The 21,427-nt window shown below is 38.8% G+C and overlaps 1 pseudogene; it reads right to left on the bottom strand.

Annotated features, from left to right (window-relative positions):
* Positions 1-365: 365 nt before the first annotated feature.
* LOC118880684 overlaps positions 366-21,427 on the bottom strand; it is a 56,452-nt pseudogene continuing 35,390 nt past the window's right edge.

The raw sequence follows: 21,427 nt of genomic DNA, 5'->3' as shown, positions 1-21,427 counted from the left end.
ACAGACTCACAGATATAGAGAACGGACTCGTGGTTGCCAAGTGGGAGGGAAGGTGGGGGAGGGATGGATTGGGAGTTTGGGGTTAGTAGATGCAATCTATTAAATATAGAATGGATATACATTCTTTTTGATATTCTTTTCCGTTATGTTTTATCACAGGATATTGGATATAGTTCCCTGTGCTATACAGTAGGTCCTACTGTAGGTCCAATATCCTGTGATAAAACATAACAGAAAAGAATATCAAAAAGAATGTATATATGTGTAACTGAATCACTTTGCTGTACACCAGAAACTAACACAACATTATAAATCAACTATATTTCAATTAAAACAAAAAAAGAAATATATATATTTGGTCATTCTCAGATGTATTTGGTCTTCTTCCACAGTTCCTGGCTCACAGTTCCCCAGACCCTTGGAATTTTCTGATCAGCAAGAGCAATGGGAGCATCTTTTGTTATATTTGGTCTCTTGTCCTCAGCTCCATGAAACACTTCAGGGCCAAAAAGGTGAAATGGGTGTCTTGTTTTTCATAACAAGCCCTTTCCATCACAACTGGGTTTTATGTTAATGAAGGTGACTTTGGATCCCACCCCAGGGTATGAGGCCGGTTGCCAGGAGAACCAACCTCATGATCAGAGGGTTGGAACTTTGAGTCCTGCCCCCTGATTTCTGGGGAAAGGAAAGGAGCTTGAGGTTGAATCAATTGCCATTGGCCAATGATTTAGTCAATCATGACTATGTAATGAAGCCTCCATAAAAGCCCCAAAGGACAGCTTTTTGGCCCTTTTTCAGAGAGCTTCCACATCGGGGAACCAGAACACTTCTGCATGCCACATTTCAGGGCCCCAAGTTCCACGAGGACATAAGATCTCTTGTTCAGGACCTCGCCCTATGTATCTCTTCATCTGGTTGTTGATTTGTACCCTTTAGTATCCTTTTATAATAAATCAGTAATCTAGTGAGTAAATGGGTTTTCCTCAGTCTGTCAGCTGCTCTGGCAAATTAAACCCAAAGAGGGGGGTCATAGGAACGTCGATTTATAGCCAGTTAGTCAGAAGCACAGGTATCAACCTGGACTTATGATTGGCACCTGAAGTGGAGGGTGCTCGTGGGACGGAGCCCTTTACCTGTAGAATGTGATTCTATCTCTGGGTAGATAGTGTCAGAATTGAGGGAAATTGTATGACACCCAGCTAGTGTCCAAGAATTGGATCCAAGAATCCTTTTTCAGTATATGTGTGAGGCAGAGGGTGCCTGCACGACCAGCCCCAATAGAAACCCTGTGCCCTGAGTCTCTAAGGAGCTTCCCTGATAGAGGGCATTTCCTGTTGTCAGAGAATCAAGCACGTGGTATGTGACGCCACTGAGAGAAGGCTCCAGAAGCTTGTGCCTGGTTCCCTCCAGGGGCTTCTCCCCAAGCCTTTTTCCTTTGCTGATCCTGCTAAGTATCCTTTTGTTGTAATAAATTTAGCTGTGAGTATGACCACACACCCAGTACCCCTCGCCAATCATGGAACCTGGGGGCGGTCTTTGGAACCTCGACACAAATGCGTTTCATAAAATATACTATTAAAATCAATTTCACCTGTTTCTTTTTGCTCAACACGGCTGCTGGAAAATTCATCATGATGGATGTGCTCACGTTATGTTTCCATTGACGTTACTGCTCCAGCACCTTGGAATGGCAAATGCTGAAGCAGTGAGGCCAGAGCTTCCATTTTATAGGAGAAACTGAGGCCCAGAAGGGGTGGTGGGTGTGGCTGAGACCACAGATCAAGGAGAGAACAGGAGGACGTGAGCAGGGAACCTGCTGCAGGACTCCAGCCCCCAGGTACTTACCGGATGGACCTCGAGTGGTCGTCTTGAGGACCGAGGACTTTCTGGACAGGGGTGTCTGACTTCCTTTGTCACTGGACTCACTCCGGGCGCTGAGTGGCCCCTGGCCCGGTCCCCACTGGCCAGCCCCTTGATTTTGGCAGCAGTCACTGGAGTGGCTTTGGGGGTGTCAGTGCCAGGGTTTGGGTGGGTGGGTGGCTTCCGGGCACGGCCGAGGCGCTCTCTCAGCCGGGAGGCAGCGTCTAAGGGTCCACCATGCAGATACTAGGCTGCGTGGGCAGAGATGGGGCGATCTTGAGGGGTCAGGAGTGTGTCCTCATCTGAGTCCGAGGTGCTGGGAGCGGCAGGCAAGGGGTCTGAGTTAAGACAGGGTGGGCAGGGACTTGCTGACAGACGTGGGTGATGTCTCCTGGACTCCTGGAGCGCCCGCCAGCTCCTGGGACCGAGCGCTGCTGTCGTTGGCGCTGCCAGGGGACACGTGTGCCAGAGCCATGGGCACGGCCTCCCGCTGCTCAAACTCACAGGGTGACGCCAGGCGCAGGGCCACGTCGTGCGGGGAGGCCCTGGGCCGCGCTCGCGGGCCGCAGAGTGCGAGGTTCAGCCCGGCTTCACTCATGGTGGCAGGTGGTAGTGGTAGCACCTGCTCAAGGGAGACGGACAGGGGCTCGTCCACCTCTGTGGAGCGTGGGGAGCCCACCTCGGCGGGCAGCGAGAGCGCGGTCACTGAGGGGGAGGCATCCGGCCTGGCCGCCCCACGCCGCAGCGGGCTCAGTGATAGTGGCCCGCAGTTCTCAGCTGGCCCCTGGTGGGCTCCAACGGGCGAGGCTGTGCATGGCTGGGGCGTGCTGGCGGCCAACAGCAGCTGCAGGGTTTTCTCCTCCGAGCTGCCACCCTCCTCCCAGCCGGGCTCAGCCCCAGCTCCGGGCTGCTCTCCTGACTGGGCGTGGCCACCAGCTGCGGGTCCCGGAAGCTGCCGGCCACGGTGGGTGGTCTGGCGTCTCCGCACCGGAAGCAGGGGGGCGGGGGCTTCGGGGCCCATTCTCTACTGTCGGGACACCTGGGCGGGGTGTGTTGCGTGCTCTGCGGGGCTTGGGAGCCACCTGGACATCTGCCTTCTTGCTGCCGACCACAGTGGAGGCAGCCCGGCACCTCCTGTGGTCGGGGTCCTTCTTCACCTCCCTGGAGGTGGGCAGGAGTGAGGGGCGGCTTCGAAAAATGCAGGCTTAAAAGACAAAGTGCAACAAGCAAGCACGCATTGAGGTGTCAACTATTTTGTGCAAAATATTTTAAGCTTCAGTTAAGAATTCTGATTTTTTTACCTATAAGTAGAATGTCGAGGAGACAGTGTTATGTCAATCCAAACATTTTCTTCTATTTCATCTCCAGATGATGCTATCTCTTGTAATTATATAATTATATATACATATATAATAATTTTTTGAAGACTTTTACTTGGGGGGAAGGGATCAGAGACTGAAATCTTTACATGAGATGGTCTTGTTTAAAGAAAGCTTTTCTAATCTGTCTTCCTCTTTCTTAGTTTCACTGTGTATAGATGGAGATTCTGATTTAGAATTACCTGTGTCAATTTTGATACTCTCATATTTTACATGTTCGAAAGTCTTCTAACTAAAATAAAATTTATTCTTCCAGTAGAAGCTTTCTGGTACCCTAATATGGCCGCTTATTAAGCTCATGCAAGCTGGGATGTGTCTAAACCTGTGGACTGCATATCAGCTTGGTCTTCGTGCGCACAAAAACTCAGTCATTTAACCTAATCTCAAAATGTTAAATTACTTGAATTTCAGATTTTTTAAAATAACAATTTATACCCACAAAAATACGGTTCTCCAACACATCTCCCATAAGGACTTCATTTCTCCCTGTGCCCCAAATGCATTTCTCTGCTCTACCTCTCTGTCACTCTCAGTCCCACCCTCTACCCTTCCCGTCTGTCAAAGGATTGCACTCTCCTTCCTTATTGTAAAATTAGAAGCCTTCTAAGAAAAACCCTTGCATGATGATTTCTCATCACTCCAAACCCTTTTGTCTTCACGAGTTTCTTTTCTCCCTGTCCCGTTCCAGGGGAAGAGGTGCTTTTCTTCTCACCTGCTTCTAATTCTTTTTCTTCCTGTTTCCTGGGAACCTTATTCTGTTAATTCTCCATCCCCCTTCCCAATTTTCCATCATTTCTAACTTCTTTCTCTCTGTTTCCAAATATGTCAGTTGTCCTCATATTTTTAAAATCACCGTTGATCCGGTTATCTCCTATCCATCTCTTGTTTCTTTTACACAAGCAGTAGAGTAAGTGGATCCTGACTAGATAGTCTGCTGCCCATCTTCCTGGGATTGCAGCCCAGCTCCACCACCTGTTAGCTGTGTGACCACCAGCAAGTTACTTAATCTCTGAGTGTAAAATGCAGATGACCATACTGCTTTTATTAGCTCATTATTATTTTTTTATTTTCAAAAAAATTAACCATATTTCCCCCTATCTTTTCTTCTGTGGCCTCTCTTCCCTACCAAGTATAGAAGGTTGGAAATTTAAAGTCAAAACATAGATATGCAAAAATGCAACTTCATTTTCTCACAGGTGAATTTAACTTACTCATAAGCCCGGTTTCTACTCCATGAAATTAGCCCTTGGAGGAAAATGAGGAGCTGCTGATTTTAAAGGTTGTCTGGTGCATCAAAGCTCAATTTAAGCTTCTTCCATTGTATGTGCCTAATTACATCTAAGGGAAGAGAAGGAAGCTCAGGGCAGTCCTATCAATAGCCTTCTAGGTGAAAAAGAATGTGTAGCAGGTTTAGCCTTAGAATCGGAGACAGAAATTTTTATCCCTACAGCTCAATGTCAATTTCATTGACAAAGACAATGAGGTGTAGCCTGTGAGGGGATGCTTTTGATCACAGCATTATATCTGAGAAAATAATTTTCCTGTGCAACTGCTGGGTGTACCTTTCCGAAGGATGGACAAGAATAGGAACAACACTGTAAAGAGTATTTCATTATTCTGAATTTTTTAGCTGACTCTTCTGCAATATTCTCCATTATGTGTTAACACTCATCTAGCAAAATACATACATATTTACTAAAACAAAAAGCTTAGAATTTTAAAATAAATATACTTTAATACATTGTGGTATAAGGAAGTCTTAGCATCAAGTGCATTCTAAACAGTAGCTGCTAAATTGACCCACACCAAAAGAACAGCAAAACATAATCTTGGAGAGTTAATCTCTGACTGCTCAACCTTTTCTTACTGTGGGGTGCGGAAGGATTAAAGACTGCATTCCTCCGACCCTGCTTTTTCTCATGCGTTGAATCTTGTCTCTCTTAGGATACTGGAGAAATGCCTACAATAACCTGAATTGCAGGAGGTAAGGCAGCTTAAATCAGAGAGACCATTCTGATTAGATGAGACTTGTTGCAAAATTCACCAAGTTTAAATTAGACTGAGGTTCTAGAATGAAGGGGGGAGGTAATTAAGCAGCTTGTGGATGGAAGATTATTTCTACTCCAAGGAAAAATGTGCTTTTTTCTTCCCTCCTAAAGTCAGCCAAAACTCAGCTCCCCTCCCTCTTCACTTTTTCCTATTTACTTCCTAAAGGAAACAGTATTCACAAAGACCAATTACATAATTATTTAATTATTTGGATGGCCACCTTCCCTGAACAAAATGATAGTATCAGGTGCTCATCCAGAGTGCAACTTATGCAAGAGTGAAGACATCTGGTCCTTTGGGTCACTGTGACACAGAGCTCAGATGTGGGGATGGGTGTGTACTGTGACACCAAGCCTAATTGATGGTCAGCCATTAAACCACAGCTGACAAAAAAACATCATTTTATAGTTGAGTCATGATTATTGCATTTTCCTGTAGGCATTTGAAAAGAAATAAATGTGAAGTAATCTGTTCAGAACTACGGGAAATAAGTGAGCAATTCATGTACTAAAAATAATTGTCCCCTTTATTATTGAAAAAAATGTGCATTTCACTAAATATGTCTGCTAATTTCTCTGATAAATATTTTAATAAAATAGATTTAGTAGAATCTTAATATATGACACAAATTCTCAAACCATCCATCAGCCAAACTCATTTGTTTATTTATAGAAATACTAAAACATTTTCCATTACTAACAGAAGTTGGTAGGTCAAGACTATCCCTGCAGGCATGGCTAACACAAGATATCAGGAAGTATAGCCTACATATTTTTTTTTTTTAAGTTTTAAGTTTTAAGTCAAGAAAATGCACAAATCATAAATATACTGCTCAAAGAATTTTTACAGAAGGAAACATACCCATCCAACTACCACACAGATCATGACACAGAACATTACCAGAATCCCAGGAACTTCCTTTGGGTCACATCTCCGTAACTACCACTTAGAAGGGAATTGCTTATCTAACTTCTATCACCACACTTTAGTTTTCACTGTTTTTGAACTTTAAGTGGAATCATACAAAGTGCATATACATGTGCTCTTATGTGTCTAATTTCTTTTACTCGATAGTTTGTGAGATTTATCTATGGTATCACAGTAGTTTTCATTGTTGCATAGCTCCCTTGTGGAAATATACCCAAATTTATTCATCCATTGGTGGCATTTGAGTTGCTTGGGGCTGTTACAAACAATGATGCTCTGAACATTCTGGTACATGTCTTCTGGTATACATGCATAAGCATTTATCTTGGGAATAAACCTAGGAGAGAAATTGCTGAGTCATAGATTATGTGTACAGTTTTCCAAAGTAGTCTTGCAAATTTAAACTCCCACCGTTAGAATACAGAAGTTCCAGTTGTTCTACATTCTCACCAACTCTTGGCATTGTCAGATTTTTAATTTTTGCCATTCTGGTAGATGTGTAGTAGTATCTCATCATGTTTTAATTTATATTTCCCTGATGACTAAAAATTTGAGTGTCTTTCTTTAATGCTTATTGGTCATTTGGATATATTCCTTTGGGAAGTTCTGGTTCAAGACTTTTCCTGTGTATTAATTAGATTGTCCTGTCTTTTATTGATTTGTCATACTTAATTAAATAATCTGGATGAGTCATCTATTGTATATAATATATAGCAAATTTCTTCCTCCACTCTGTGGATTGTCTTTCATTCTCGTCATGATAATTTTTAAAAAGAGGAGCTCTTAATTTTAATTAAATTAAATTTAGTAAACTTTTCTTTTATGATTATTGCTGCTTGCTCTCTGCTTGTGAAATCTTTGTTTAACAAACCTTTGCCTACCACAAGGTCATAAAGATATTTTCTCTCCTATATTATCTTCTAGAAGTTTTATTGTTTTTATTTTTCCTATTTCACCTGCATTTGATTTTTGAGGCTTGTATGAGGTGGGGATCAATGTCCATTTTTTCCCACATGGGTAGCTACTTGATTTTTTACCTGAAACCATCTATTGCAATAATATTTTGTTTTTAATCAGTTGACCAAATATGTGTGGATCTAAATTACTCATCCTACTTTATTGGCCTAGTTCTCTATCCTTGGGCCAGTATCCTACTCTTGATTATTATTGCTTTTAGCAAGACTTGATATCTAGTAGTCTAAGTCCTCCAACTTTGTTTATCAAGGTTCTCATATCTATTCTCAATTCTTTGCTTTTTGATATGAATTTTAGAATCAGCTTTATATTTCCTAAAAAAAAGCCTACTGGAGTCTATAGATCAATATAGGGACAAATTATATCATTGTAATATTTAGTAATTTTATCCATAAACACAAGTTATTATTCCATGTATTTAGGTCTTTAATTTCTCTCATTAATGTTTTAAGCTTTTGTATTCTTTTTTTTTTAAAGTATCATTAGACTTTAATACTTTTTTTTTCATGAAAGAATCAGCAATTGATTTTGGGTTTTTTTTGGCCCCAATCTCATTTCAGAGTTTGTTGGAACCATTTTCAAAACTGCTCGGCTTTGTAATTCAGAATGCTGTCTTCACTTTGGCCTACCTGGTGGAGGTGTGTGGCTTATGTTACTGAGCTTTCACTAAGGTAATGTTGCATGTGTGTATGTGTCCCTGGGAAACAAAAAACTGGAAGAAACATATTCTTTCTAATCAGTATCAAATCCCTCTTACATTAATTGCCTCAATATAGTTAAAAGTGAGTAATTCTACTGAGGTCTAATAAAAATCATTAGAAGGAAACACCTTGCACACACAAATATATAAACTGTATGTTAAATATGCAAATTTGGAGAACTGAGGGTCATGTTGTTTAGAAGAGAAGAGGTATTTTGAATGAAATGAGATAATGGTCTAAATGACCTCTAATGTCCTTTTCACGTTCACCATCCTATGATTAGTGGGCAAGCCATCAGTACATATCAATTTTATACCCAAAGTAGAAAAGTATCAGCTTGTCATTTGAAAAAGCCTGTGGAGAGCTTCTTAATTCTCATCATTTGTCTTTCTCCCCACTTCTGGGTTCTTGGCCTCTGAGATTGTAATCTCATCTTTTGTCATCTTGTTTTGATAATGGTTTCTCTATTGCATAATCTATAGTATCCCCTGCTCCACTACTGAGGAAGTGGAAAAGCACTGCTTGCCCAGTGCATATAGCAGCCTTGTTGGTGCTGGTAGACACTGTCCTAATGGAAAAGCAGAAGGCAGGGCAAATTGAGAACATTTCTGTCCTTAAGAACAATGCGCAAATGTTACTTTTGCAATTTCCAAATTTTCCAAGTTTATTTTCAATGGGGTTTCTGTTTCTGTTGTTCCTTTTTTTTTGCTTTTTATTTTTTTAATTTTTATTTGTTTTTTAAAATTTATTTATTTTTGGCTGCGTTGGGTCTTTTGTTGTTGCACGTGGGCTTTCTCTAGTTGCTGCGAGCTGGGGCTACTCTTTGTTTTAGTGCACAGGCTTCTTATTGTGGTAAGCCTTTGTATTCTTATATGTCTTCAATAGATTTATTCCTAGGTCTTTGATATTTAAAATTTTCATTTAAAAACTAAACTTACAATTTTAAAGATGTTAAACTTTATTTTAAGTAGTTCATTACTAATATATAGAAATACCACTGGAGAAATTTGTACAAGATTAGTGCTATTTCTTTCTTAAACATTTGGGGTAATTTATGAACAAAGCTTTCTGGGCTGAAAAATTTCTTTATGGAAGGTTTTAAATTATGGAGTCAACTTCATTAATAGATATAAAATTCAGGATTTAAATTTCTTCTTATGTTAATTTTATTTATTGTGTTTTGCAAGAAATGTGTCCATTTTATCTAAATTGTCAAATTTATTGGCAAGATGTTGTTCAAATATCTTTAATTTCTAAAGTTTCTATAGGATCCATAGTGAGTTAACCTTTTTCCATTCCTGATATTGGTAATCTATACTTTTTCTCTTTTTTTTAAACAATTTTTCTAGGATTTATAATTTCAACTCTTTGAATTTTGTTGAAATTTGTTTTACGGACACTTGAAAAATGATGCGTATCCTGCAGTTTTCAGTACAGTGTTCCATGTATGTCACTTAAGCCAAGTTTTAAAATTTAGTTATTTAAATCTTAAGTTTCCTATATTCATCTGACCTTTTTTTTGGGGGGGGGTCTATACATTTGTTACTGAAAAAAGTGTGTTAAATCTCCAAATCTAATAGATTTGTGTATTTCTATTTTTCTTCTTAGCTCTATGTCAGAGAGAGAGAGACAGGAAGACAGAGGGAGACAGAGAGAAAAGCAGAGCAATAGAGAGAGAGAGAGGGAGAGAAGGAGGAGAGGGAGAACATTCTTTGACATAAATCATAACAATAATTTTTTGGACCTGTTACCAAAGACAAAGGAAACAAAAGCAAAAATAAGCAAATGTGACCTAATTAAATGTAAAAGCTTTAGTGCAACAAAGGAAACCATTGACAAAACAAAAAGACAACCTACTTAATGGGAGAACGTATCTGCAAATGATATAACTGATAAGGGGTTACTACCCAAAATATATAAACAGCTCATACAACTCAATACTAAACAAATAAACAACTCAGTTCAAAAATTTGCAGAAGATCTAAATAGACATTTCTTTCTAAAGAAAGACATACAGATGGCCAACAGGTACATGAAAAAATGCTCATATCACTAATCATCAGAGAAATGCAAATCAAACCACAATGAGATATCACTTCACATCTGTCACAATGGCCATCAACAAAAAGGCCACAAATATAAATGTTGGTGAGGATATGAAGAAAAGGGAACCCTTGTACACTGTTGGTGGTAATGTAAACTGGTGCAGTCACTGTGGAAAACAGTATGGAGGTTCCTCAAAAAAGTAAAAATAAAACTATCATATGATCCAGCAATTCCACTCCTGGGTAAATATCTATAAAAAATGAAAACACTAATTTTGAAAGTTACAAGCACCCCAAAGTTCATAGCAGCATTATTTACAATAGCCAAGATATGGAAGCAACCTAAGTGTCCATCAACAGAGGAAAGGATAAAGAAGATGTGGTGCACACACACACACACACACACACACACACACACACACACATATACAGAGAAATATTAGCCATAAAAAGAAGGAAATTTTACCATTGGCAACAACATGGATGGACCAGGAGGGTATTATGCTTAGTGAAATAAGTCAGAAAGAGAAAGACAAATACTGTATATTTTCACTTATATGTGGAGTCTAAAATAATAAAACAAACGAATGAATATAACAAAACAGAAACCGACTCACCAATATAGAGAACAAACTAGTTACCAGTGGGGAGAAGGAAGAGGGTAGGGGAAAGAGAGAAGTAGTGAATTAAGAGGTACAAAATACTATATATAAGATAAAAAAGCTACAAGAATATATCGTACAGCATAGAGAATACAGTCAATCTTTTATAATTACTTTAAATGGAATATAACCTATAAAAATATTGAATCACTATGCCACACACCTGAAACTACTATAATATTGTAAATCAACTATACATCAATCAAAATAAATACATAAATAAATAAATTCCATACTTTTAAAAGAATGCACTTATTACTACACATGAAAACCTCAATATTGGAGGTTGGTTCAAGATGGCGGGGTAGAAGGACATGCTCTCACTCCCTCTTGCGAGAGTACCAAAATCACAACTAACTGCTGAACAATCATCAACAGGAAGACACTGGAACTCACCAAAAACAATACTCCACATCCAAAGACAAAGGAGAAGCCACAGTGAGATGGTAGGAGGGGCACAATCACAATAAAATCAAATTCCATAACTGCTGGGTGGGTGACTCACAAACTGGACAACACTTATACCACAGAAGTCCACCCACCAGCGGTGAAGGTTCTGAGCCCCACATCAGGCTTCCCAACCTAGGGGTCCGGCAATGGGAGGAGGAATTCCGAGAGAATCAGACTTTGAAGGCTAGCAGGATTTGATTGCAGGACTTCAACAGGACTGAGGGAAACAGAGACTCCACTCTTGGAGGGCACACACAAAGTAGTGGGTGCATCAGGACTCAGGGGAAGGTGCAGTGACCCCATAGGAGACTGAAACAGACCTACCTGCTAGTGTTGGAGGGTCTCCTGCAGAGGCAGGGGGTGGCTGTGGCTCACCGTGAGGACAAGGACACTGGCAGCAGAAGTTCTGGGAAGTACTCCTTGGTGTGAGCCTTCCCAGAGTCGCCATTAGCCCCACCAAAGAGCCCAGGTAGGCTCCAGTGTTGGATCGCCTCAGGCCAGACAACCAACAGGGAATGGACCCAGCCCCACCCATCAGCAGACAAGCGGATCAAAGTTTTACTGAGCTCTGCCCACCAGAGCAACAGCCAGCTCTACCCACCACCAGTCCCTCCCATCAGGAAACTTGCACAAGCCTCTTAGATAGCCTCATCCACCAGAGGGCAGACAGCAGAAGCAAGAAGAACTACAGTCCTGCAGCCTGTGGAACAAAAACCACATTCACAGAAAGATAGACAAGATGAAAAGGCAGAGGGCTATGTACCAGATGAAGGAACAAGATAAAACCCCAGAAAAACAACTAAATGAAGTGGAGATAGGCAACCTTCCAGAAAAAGAATTCAGAATAATGATAGTGAAGATGATTCAGGACCTCGGAAAAAGAATGGAGGCAAAGATCGAGAAGATGCAAGAAATGTTTAACAAAGACCTAGAAGAATTAAAGAACAAACAAACAGAGTTGAACAAGACAATAACTGAAATGAAAAATACATTAGAAGGAATCAATAGCAGAATAACTGAGGCAGAAGAACAGAGAAGTGACCTGGAAGACAGAATGGTGGAATTCACTGCTGTGGAACAGAATAAAGAAAAAAGAATAAAAAGAAATGAAGACAGCCTAAGAGACCTCTGGGACAACATTAAATGCAACAACATTCGCATTATAGGGGTCCCAGAAGGAGAAGAAAGAGAGAAAGGACCCGAGAAAATATTTAAAGAGATTATAGTCAAAAATTTCCCTAACATTGGAAAGGAAGTAGCCACCCAAGGCGAGGAAGCGCAGAGAGTTCCAGGCAGGATAACCCAAGGAGAAACACACCGAGAAACATAGTTATCAAATTGCCAATAATTAAAGACAAAGAAAAATTATTAAAAGCAACAAGGGAATAAAAACAAATAACATACAAGGGAACTCCGATAAAGTTAACAGCTGATTGCTCAGCAGAAACTCTACAAGCCAGAAGGGAGTGGCATGATATACGTAAAGTGATGAAAGGGAAGAACCTACAACCAAGATTACCCAGCAAGGATCTCATTCAGATTCGTCTGGATATCAAAAGCTTTACAGACAAGCAAAACTAAGAGAATTCAGCCCCACCAAACCAGCTCTACAACAAATGCTAAAGGAAATTCTCCAAGTGGGAAACACAAAAGAAGAAAAGGACCTACTAAAACAAACCCAAAAGAATTAATAAAATAGTAATAGGAACATACATATTGATAATCATCTTAAATGTGAATGGATTAAATGCTCCAACCAAAAGACACAGGCTTGCTGAATGCATACAAAACCAAGAACCATAGATATGCTGTCTACAAGAAAGTGAGGGAGTGCATAAAGATATTCCATGCAAATGGAAATCAAAAGAAAGCTGGAGTAGCAATACCCATATCAGATAAAATAGACTTTAAAATAAAGAATGTTACAAGAGACAAGGAAGGACACTACATAATGATCAAGGGGTCAATCCAAGAAGAAGATATAACAATTATAAATATATATGCACCCAACATAGGAGTGCCTTAATACATAAGGCAAATGCTAACAGCTCTAAAAGAGGAAATCGACAGTAACACAATAATAGTGGGGGTCATTAACACCTCACTTACACCAATGGACAGATCATCCAAACAGAAAATTAATCAGGAAACACAAGCTTTAAATGACACAATAGACCAGATAGATTTAATTGATATTTATAGGACACTCCATCCAAAAACAGCAGATTACACTTTCTTCTCAGGTGCACATGAAACATCCTCCAGGGTAGATCACATCTTGGGTCACAAATCAAGCCTCAGTAAATTTAAGAAAATTGAAATCATATCAAGCATCTTTTCTGACCACAACACTATGATATTAGAAATTAATTACAGGGAAAAAAACGTAAAAAACACAAACACATGGAGGCTAAACAATACGTTACTAAATAACCAAGAGATCACTGAAGAAATCAAAGAGGAAATCAAAAAATACCTAGAGACAAATGACAATGAAAACACGATGATCCAAAACCTATGGGATGCAGCAAAAGCAGTTCTAAGAGGGAAGTTTATAACAATACAATCCTACCTCAAGAAACAACAAACATCTCAAATAAACAATCTAACCTTACACCTGAAGGAACTAGAGAAAGAAGAACAAACAAAACCCAAAGTTAGTAGAAGGAAAGAAGTCATAAATATCAGAGCAGAAATAAATGAAATAGAAACAAAGAAAACAATAGCAAAGATCAAAAAAACTAAAAGCTGGTTCTTTGAGACTATAAACAAAATTGATAAACCATTAGTCAGACTCATCAAGAAAAAGAGAGGAGTCAAATCAATAAAATTAGAAATGAAAAAGGAGAAGTTAAAACAGACACCGCAGAAATCAATAAAATTAGAAATGAAAAAGGAGAAGTTAAAACAGACACTGCAGAAAGCATCCTAAGAGACTACTACAAGCAACTCTATGCCAATAAAATGGACAACCTGGAAGAAATGGACAAATTCTTAGAAAGGTATAACCTTCCAGGACTGAACCAGGAAGAAATAGAAAATATGAACAGACCAATCACAAGTAATGAAATTGAAACTGTGATTAAAACTCTTCCAACAAACAAAAGTCCAGGACCAAATGGCTTCACAGGTGAATTCTATCAAACATTTAGAGAAGAGCTAACACCCATCCTTCTCAAACTCTTCCAAAAAATTGCAGAGGAAGGAACACTCCCAAACTCATTCTATGAGGCCACCATCACCCTGATACCAAAACCAGAAAAAGATACTAGAAATAAAGAAAATTACCGACCAATATCACTGATGAATATTGATGTAAAAATCCTCAACAAAATACTAGCAGACAGAATCCAACTACACATTTAAAGGATCATACACCATGATCAAATGGGATTTATCCCAGAGATTCAAGGATTTTTCAACATACACAAATCAATCAATGTGTTACACCATATTAACAAATTGAAGAAGAAAAACCATATGATCATCTCAATAGATGCAGAAAAAGCTTTTGACAAAATTCAACACCCATTTATGATAAAAACTCTCCAGAAAGTGGGCATAGAGGGAAGCTACCTCAACATAATAAAGGCCATACACAACAAACCCACAGCAAACATCATTCTCAATGGTGTAAAAAGCATTTCCTCTAAGATTAGGAACAAGACAAAGATGTCCACTCTCACCACTATTATTCAACATAGTTTTGGAAGTCATAGGCATGGAAATCAGAGAAGAAAAAGAAATAAACGGAATACAAATTGGAACAGAAGAAGTAAAACTGTCACTGTTTGCAGATGACATGATATTATACATAGAGAATCCTAAAGATGCCACCAGAAAACTACTAGAGCTAATCAATGAATTTGGTAAAGTTGCAGGACACAAAATTAATGCACAGAAATCCCTTGCATTCCTATACACTAATGATGACAAATCTGAAAGAGAAATTAAGGAAACACTCCCATTTACCACTGCAACAAAAAGAATAAAATATCTAGGAATAAACCTACCTAAGGAGACAAAAGACCTGTATGCAGAAAACTATAAGACACTGATGAAAGAATTTAGAGATGATACAATCAGATGGAGAGATATACCATGTTTTTGGATTGGAAGAATCAACATTGTGAAAATGACTATACTACCCAAAGCAATCTACAGATTCAGTGCAATCCCTATCAAATTACCAATGACGTTTTTTACAGAACTAGAATAAAACATCTTAAAATTTGTTTGGAGACACAAAAGACCTTGAAAAGCGTTCCTGAGGGAAAAAAATGGAGCTGGAGGAATCAGGCTCCCTGACTTCAGACTATACTACAAAGCTACAGTAATCAAGACAATATGGTACTGGCACAAAAACAGAAATATAGATCAATAGAATAGGATAGAAAGCCCAGAGGTAAACCCACGCACCTATGGTCAACTAATCTATGACAAAGGAGGCAAAGATATACAATGGAGAAAAGACAGTCTCTTCAATAAGTGGTGCTGGGAAAACTGGACAGCTACATGTAAAAGAATGAAATTAGAACACTCCCTAACACCATACACAAAAATAAACTCAAAATGGATTAGAGACCTAGAGGTAAGCCCGGACACTATAAAACTCTTAGAGGAAAACATAGGAAGAGCACTCTTTGACATAAATCACAGCAAGATCTTTTTTGATCCACCTCCTAGAGTAACGGAAATTAAAAAAAAAATAAACAAATGGGACCTAATGAAACTTCAAAGCTTTTGCACAGCAAAGGAAACTACAAACAAGATGAAAAGCAGCCTTCTGAATGGGAGAAAATATTTGCAAATGAATCAATGGACAAAGGATTAATCTCCAAACTACATAAACAGCTCATGCAGCTCAATATTAAAAAGCAATCAACCCAATCCAAAAATGAGCAGAAGACCTAAATAGACATTTCTCCAAAGAAGACATACAGATGGCCAAGAAGCACATGAAAAGCTGCTCAACATCATTAAAATACAAATCAAAACTACAATGAGGTATCACCTCACACCAGTTAGAATGGGCATCCTCAGAAAATGTACAAACAACAAATGCTGGAGAGGGTGTGGAGAAAAGGGAACCCTCTTGCTCTGTTGGTGGAAATGTAAATTGATATAGCCACTATAGAGAACAGTATGGAGGTTCCTTAAACAACTAAAAATAGAACTACCACCTGACCCAGCAATCCCACTACTGGGCATATACCCAGCGCAAACCATAATTCAAAAAGACACATGCACCCCAATGTTCATTGCAGCACTATTTACAATAGCCAGGTCATGGAAGCAACCTAAATGCCCATTGACAGACAAATGGTTAAAGAAGATGTGGGACATATATACAATGGAATATTACTCAACCATAAAAAGGATCAAAATTGGGTCATTTGTAAAGACGTGGATGGATCTAGAGACTGTCATACAGAGTGAAGTAAGTCAGAAAGAGAAAAACAAATATCGTATATTAACACATATATGTGGAACCTAGAAAAATGGTACAGATGAACTGGTTTGCAGGGCAGAAATTAAGCCACAGATGTAGAGAACAAACATATGGACACCAAAGGGGGAAAGTGGCGGGGGGGTGATGGTGTGATGAATTGGGAGATTGGGATTGACATATATACACTAATATGTATAAAATGGATAACTAATAAGAACCTGCTGTATAAAAAAATAAATAAAATAAAATTCAAAAAAACCACTTCAATATTGTTAAAATCAAGTAATCTACATACTTGATTTTTTATTGTATCACACATAGCAGTTATGAAATATCAATGGTTGTGGAATCAGAGTATCTAATTTTTATATAAATGTAAGTATAAATAATTTTTTGTTTATGGTATTAACTTGTTAAGTAGAAAAATATAATTTCTTAAATACACTGATACATGTTAGTTGAATATTTTCTAATATGAAAATCATAAAAGCAAACCAAGTGATAGGTCACAAAATCTCTGCCTTAAATTTTCCGTAACTTTTTTAGGGTGACAAGCACTGTTACAAAATTTTAAAAAATAAGTGAAATCTTCTATCGCTTATAATTTTCTTGGGGAAGGAAAAAAACATTTGCATATGAAAGTATCTCAAGCAAGACTTAAAAGCAACTTAAAATGCAGTAGAAATTAACATATTGCAGTTGAAATAGAAACACAATTAAGAAGATTGAGTAATAATTAACATTTTTATAGATTACGAAGCACTTTCACCTGTACTATCTCATCTGATCCTGGCAACAACCCTCAGAGCAAGGTATTATCTTCAACACTATCACTGACAGAGTCAACCAGTAGAGAGACCTGGGCTGAAACATAGGTCTTCTCATACATTCATCCTATCTCCCAAATGTAGTGAAAACTTACCAATGGTGGGCTTTAGCTGTGACAGGAGACACATTACAAAGAATAAGACTCAAGTGGACACTGCTTTCCTGGAGCTTATGAATCATGAGGGAGGCAGAAAATAAATCAATGGTCACAATACATAGTGATAAAATCTGTGATGGTGGCAGTGTGAGGTCATATGAAAAATGAAGGGGACCTAAATCAGATCTGGAAGATGGATGATCAGGGAAGTCTATTCTATAAAAAGAAGCCTCTAAGAAAGACGAAATAAAACCCAGAGGTGGGAAAGTACAGTCTGTCTGACGGGCTGAAAGGAGATCATCGTGGCTGGAATATAGATGTAGGGCCCCCCGGCCATGATGAGGCTGGACATTTCAAAGTCTGTATTGTTACTTTATACTATAGAGTTAATAAAAGAATACTACCAATTATTGTAAGTATTTAAGAGATTTATAGGAATACTAGTAAGTATATTAGATTGTGTTAATGGATTGTAGTTCTCAAAGCAGATTTACTTAATTTCTAATTATAAGCTTATTGATAAAAATTCTAAAAGGACTGTTCTACTCAGGTATTTTGGGGGCACTGCAGAGATTAGCAGAGACCTAGTGGGTTCTTGATACATATTTGTGAGGTCGAATTATCAGAAATTATAAATGAGCGCCAGAAGTATAAGATGAAACATATCATGCACCCTAGGAGGGCCAGGTGAAGCTCAGAAGTAGAACTGTAGGCAAGATTGGAGCATGTACCACATTTCTAGAATACTGTCTCAATCAATCAAAAGAAAGTTAACCAAGAAAGCATCAGAACTCTAATTCCAGGAAGCAAGACTGCAGTTGTAAAAATTAAGAACAGACTAGTACACTTGGACCACACAGGAAGGCTGATGTTGAAACAAGGAAGGCTTTCAGATCCTATGCCTCTTTAAAGTGAAAGTGCAAGATCTCCAAAACACCTGGGTAAATCCTTTTGCGAGATCCCTTAGGATTCCAAGAGGAATTTGGCTTCTTCCAGTCAAGGGCTTGCACTTGCAGTGCAGATCTTGTCTCCAAGCCACAAAATGTGCAAAGGCATTTTTGGCCATTTTCAGTCACGTAGCCAGCCCAGAGAACCCTTCTGGGAAAAGTGCGTTCCTGGGAGCAAAATGGTCCCTTAATTGGGCAGCTGTGAGAATGCATTGGACTAGTGGGCCACTTTAACTAGGATCCCATCAAGGTTGAAAACTTGGAGTGAGCAAGCAGTGCCTTGTGGAAGGAGATAACTCTTCCTAAGACAGGGAAAGGATGGCATCAGCCAAGCCCATGTTATGAATCCTGTTCATTTACTTTACCTCATATTCTATTATCCCTTTCCATTGCTGAATAGGGCTCATTGTGATGCTCCAGGTACATTCCAGGAAATCTGTACCAAGCCTCTTCTATCATCATCCTTGTAGCTCCTAGCCTGGGTGCAGATGTCACTGTCAATATTCATTTCATGCCATTTTAAAGGCTTACTTTAAATGTTACTTCTGGAATTTATGAGTGAATTAATGTATTTCTTAGGTTTAGAAAGCCCAACTATTTGAACAAATACAATTTTGGATCTATAATTTCAGATCCTGAAGATTATTTTAATAAGTCAAGATAATAAATGTTTTCCAAAATGTTAATTCAACCTCGCACTCATGACTTGATAAAATCTTTCTCATTCATAGTCATGCAATATGTGCTTATATCTTCAAAGGAAGCAGGATAGTCCTAAAAAGGATAATAAGCTAAGGCAACTGCAGAGATATCGAAGGTTTGGTATCATCTTTTAATTCCCTCTGTATTGGCTTTCACACTGGGGAGGTTGTAAACAAACCATCATTCAAGTTGCTTGATATCATGAACCCAGATTGGTAAAAAACTGGTGAGTTGACTCCTCTATAACAACCTGTTGATTGACTTAATTGGTCCATTTTCAAATCCTGTTAAAACTCTTTTGGTGTCTATGTGAAGGTACTCAATGCGTCTCCATTGGCAGATTACTATTCCTGGACATAGGCTATGTGACATGAAGAGCACCTTAGTCTAAATTCTCCAAGGGTGCTACATAATTTCATTCCTTAGACTTCCTCTGTCTGATCATTCTAGTGCAGAAACAGCATGGAGTCAGACGGGTCAGATCTAAGCCCTGGCTCTGCCACTTTTCAGCAGATATTACTTCACCTCTATGAGTTTCAGTTACTTCATCTATGAAATAATAGTGATATCAAAGTGCCTTGGAGAATACTGAGTGGATTAAATGAGATGTTTATGAATCCTCCGAAAACCTGTTTGGTACAAAATAGCGAGACAGTACATACTATTTTTTGTTGTCAATGGCTGGAATCTACAACCTAATATCTTCTCTTAATGCTTTCTCCACCTCCCTTGCCTTAAATAAAACAAACTCTCCCCAGAGCCATCACTCAAGTGCTTATTCTTCCTTTTTTCCATATGGTCAGATAAGAAGAGGCTATTTTTTTAAGAAGAGGCTATTTTCCCACCTTCTTACTAGCTCTTCCAGACCTTATTCTTCTACCCTCCCTTGAAGACCTTTCTTTCCATAACTTCATGCTCTTCCCCTCCGTTGATTTATTTCCTTCACCTATAGTCATATTCAAACATTTCTTATCTTAAAAAAACAGCTAAATAAATAAAAAGTGTTACCCTTGACTCTGTGCCCCTAATTACCATAACAATCTCTTCCTTGACATAAAAGGTAAGTATATTCCTCTTCCAGATCCTGTGCTAAGAGCTGAAAGTGAAATGAGTAAGTCAGAATTCTTGCCCTGAATTTGTTCATGGTACTGGGAATAATGTATCTCTATTATCATATTTAGTACATTGTATTTCCATTCTGTTTCCTCACTTGTAAACAGGAGATAATAAAAGTTTATGTTTTGCTCATGCAAATCTGATATGGATCTGGCAGTCTTCCACAGATTGCATGGCTGGGGAAGAGAAAGCTTCAGAGTCCTACGGGATGTTCTGAAGGACCTGGTCTGCCACACGCTTACATCACTTATGCCCACATCCAACTGACCAGAATTAAGTCACAGGTCCCCAACCTAATGGAAAGTACAAGGAAGCCTGAAAATGCAGTTTTTATGTGTTCCCTGGAAGAGATAACTGTGGTAAACATACACCGTTATCTCTGCTTAACATTAATATCATCTTTTAAATTACTGTTTCTTTCAGGAGTATGTAATCTCTTAAGGGAAACGTATTCATCTTTACTAATTTTCTTTTTTTTTTTTTGCTTCTCTACAGTACATGGCAAGCACTCAGTGAATGTTTGTTAAATGAGTGACAGACTCATTGACTGAATGAATGAGTGACTTGAGAATGAATGAATGGTTGATTGTCTGAAGTCATTTGCTGATGGTTAAAACTAGAACACAATATCACAAATACTCCTATTGGGACACATTTCCGCATGGATCTTTCACATTTCTATACATCTTGCAAGTGAGTCACTGGCTGCCCTTTGTTCTAGACTATCTCAAGGATATTCACCTAACAATCAGCCTTATAAGATAGAGATAATGTCTTCCTCCAGAGCTCAGAGAAGTTTTGTTCACAGCCTTTTAAGATAGAGATGATGCTCTGAAACAAAGGGCAGGTATGACTACTCTTCAATAAAATAAAGTAATGCCTAACTCCAGAGCAAAAGGGAAGCATGCTTACTGCCCTTTATAAAAGATTCAGGTGCCCAAGTGCCCAAAGCTCAGAATTCCTCTCCTATAATGCAACCCACTGTATGTGCAGGTGTCATTTGGCCCTATTCACATCACAATATGGGAATAGGGCCTCAGGAAAGCACCAAAATGCAGATACTCTGGCTACTGCTATTGCTGTGAGTAATAAATAGGCCTTCATCTTTGACCCAGGAGTCTCATTTCTTCTGCCAGCATCCATGAAACTGTCAGACTAACTTGTTAGCTTACTGTAAGCAAAGGAAAATCTCAGACCCTTCACAGTTCTAGACAACTCCTTCCACTAGAAATTTGCA

The sequence above is a fragment of the Balaenoptera musculus genome, chromosome 1, assembly GCF_009873245.2.
Source record: "Balaenoptera musculus isolate JJ_BM4_2016_0621 chromosome 1, mBalMus1.pri.v3, whole genome shotgun sequence".
Lineage (NCBI taxonomy): Eukaryota > Metazoa > Chordata > Mammalia > Artiodactyla > Balaenopteridae > Balaenoptera > Balaenoptera musculus.
This window is presented reverse-complemented; position numbering and strand designations above follow the sequence as displayed.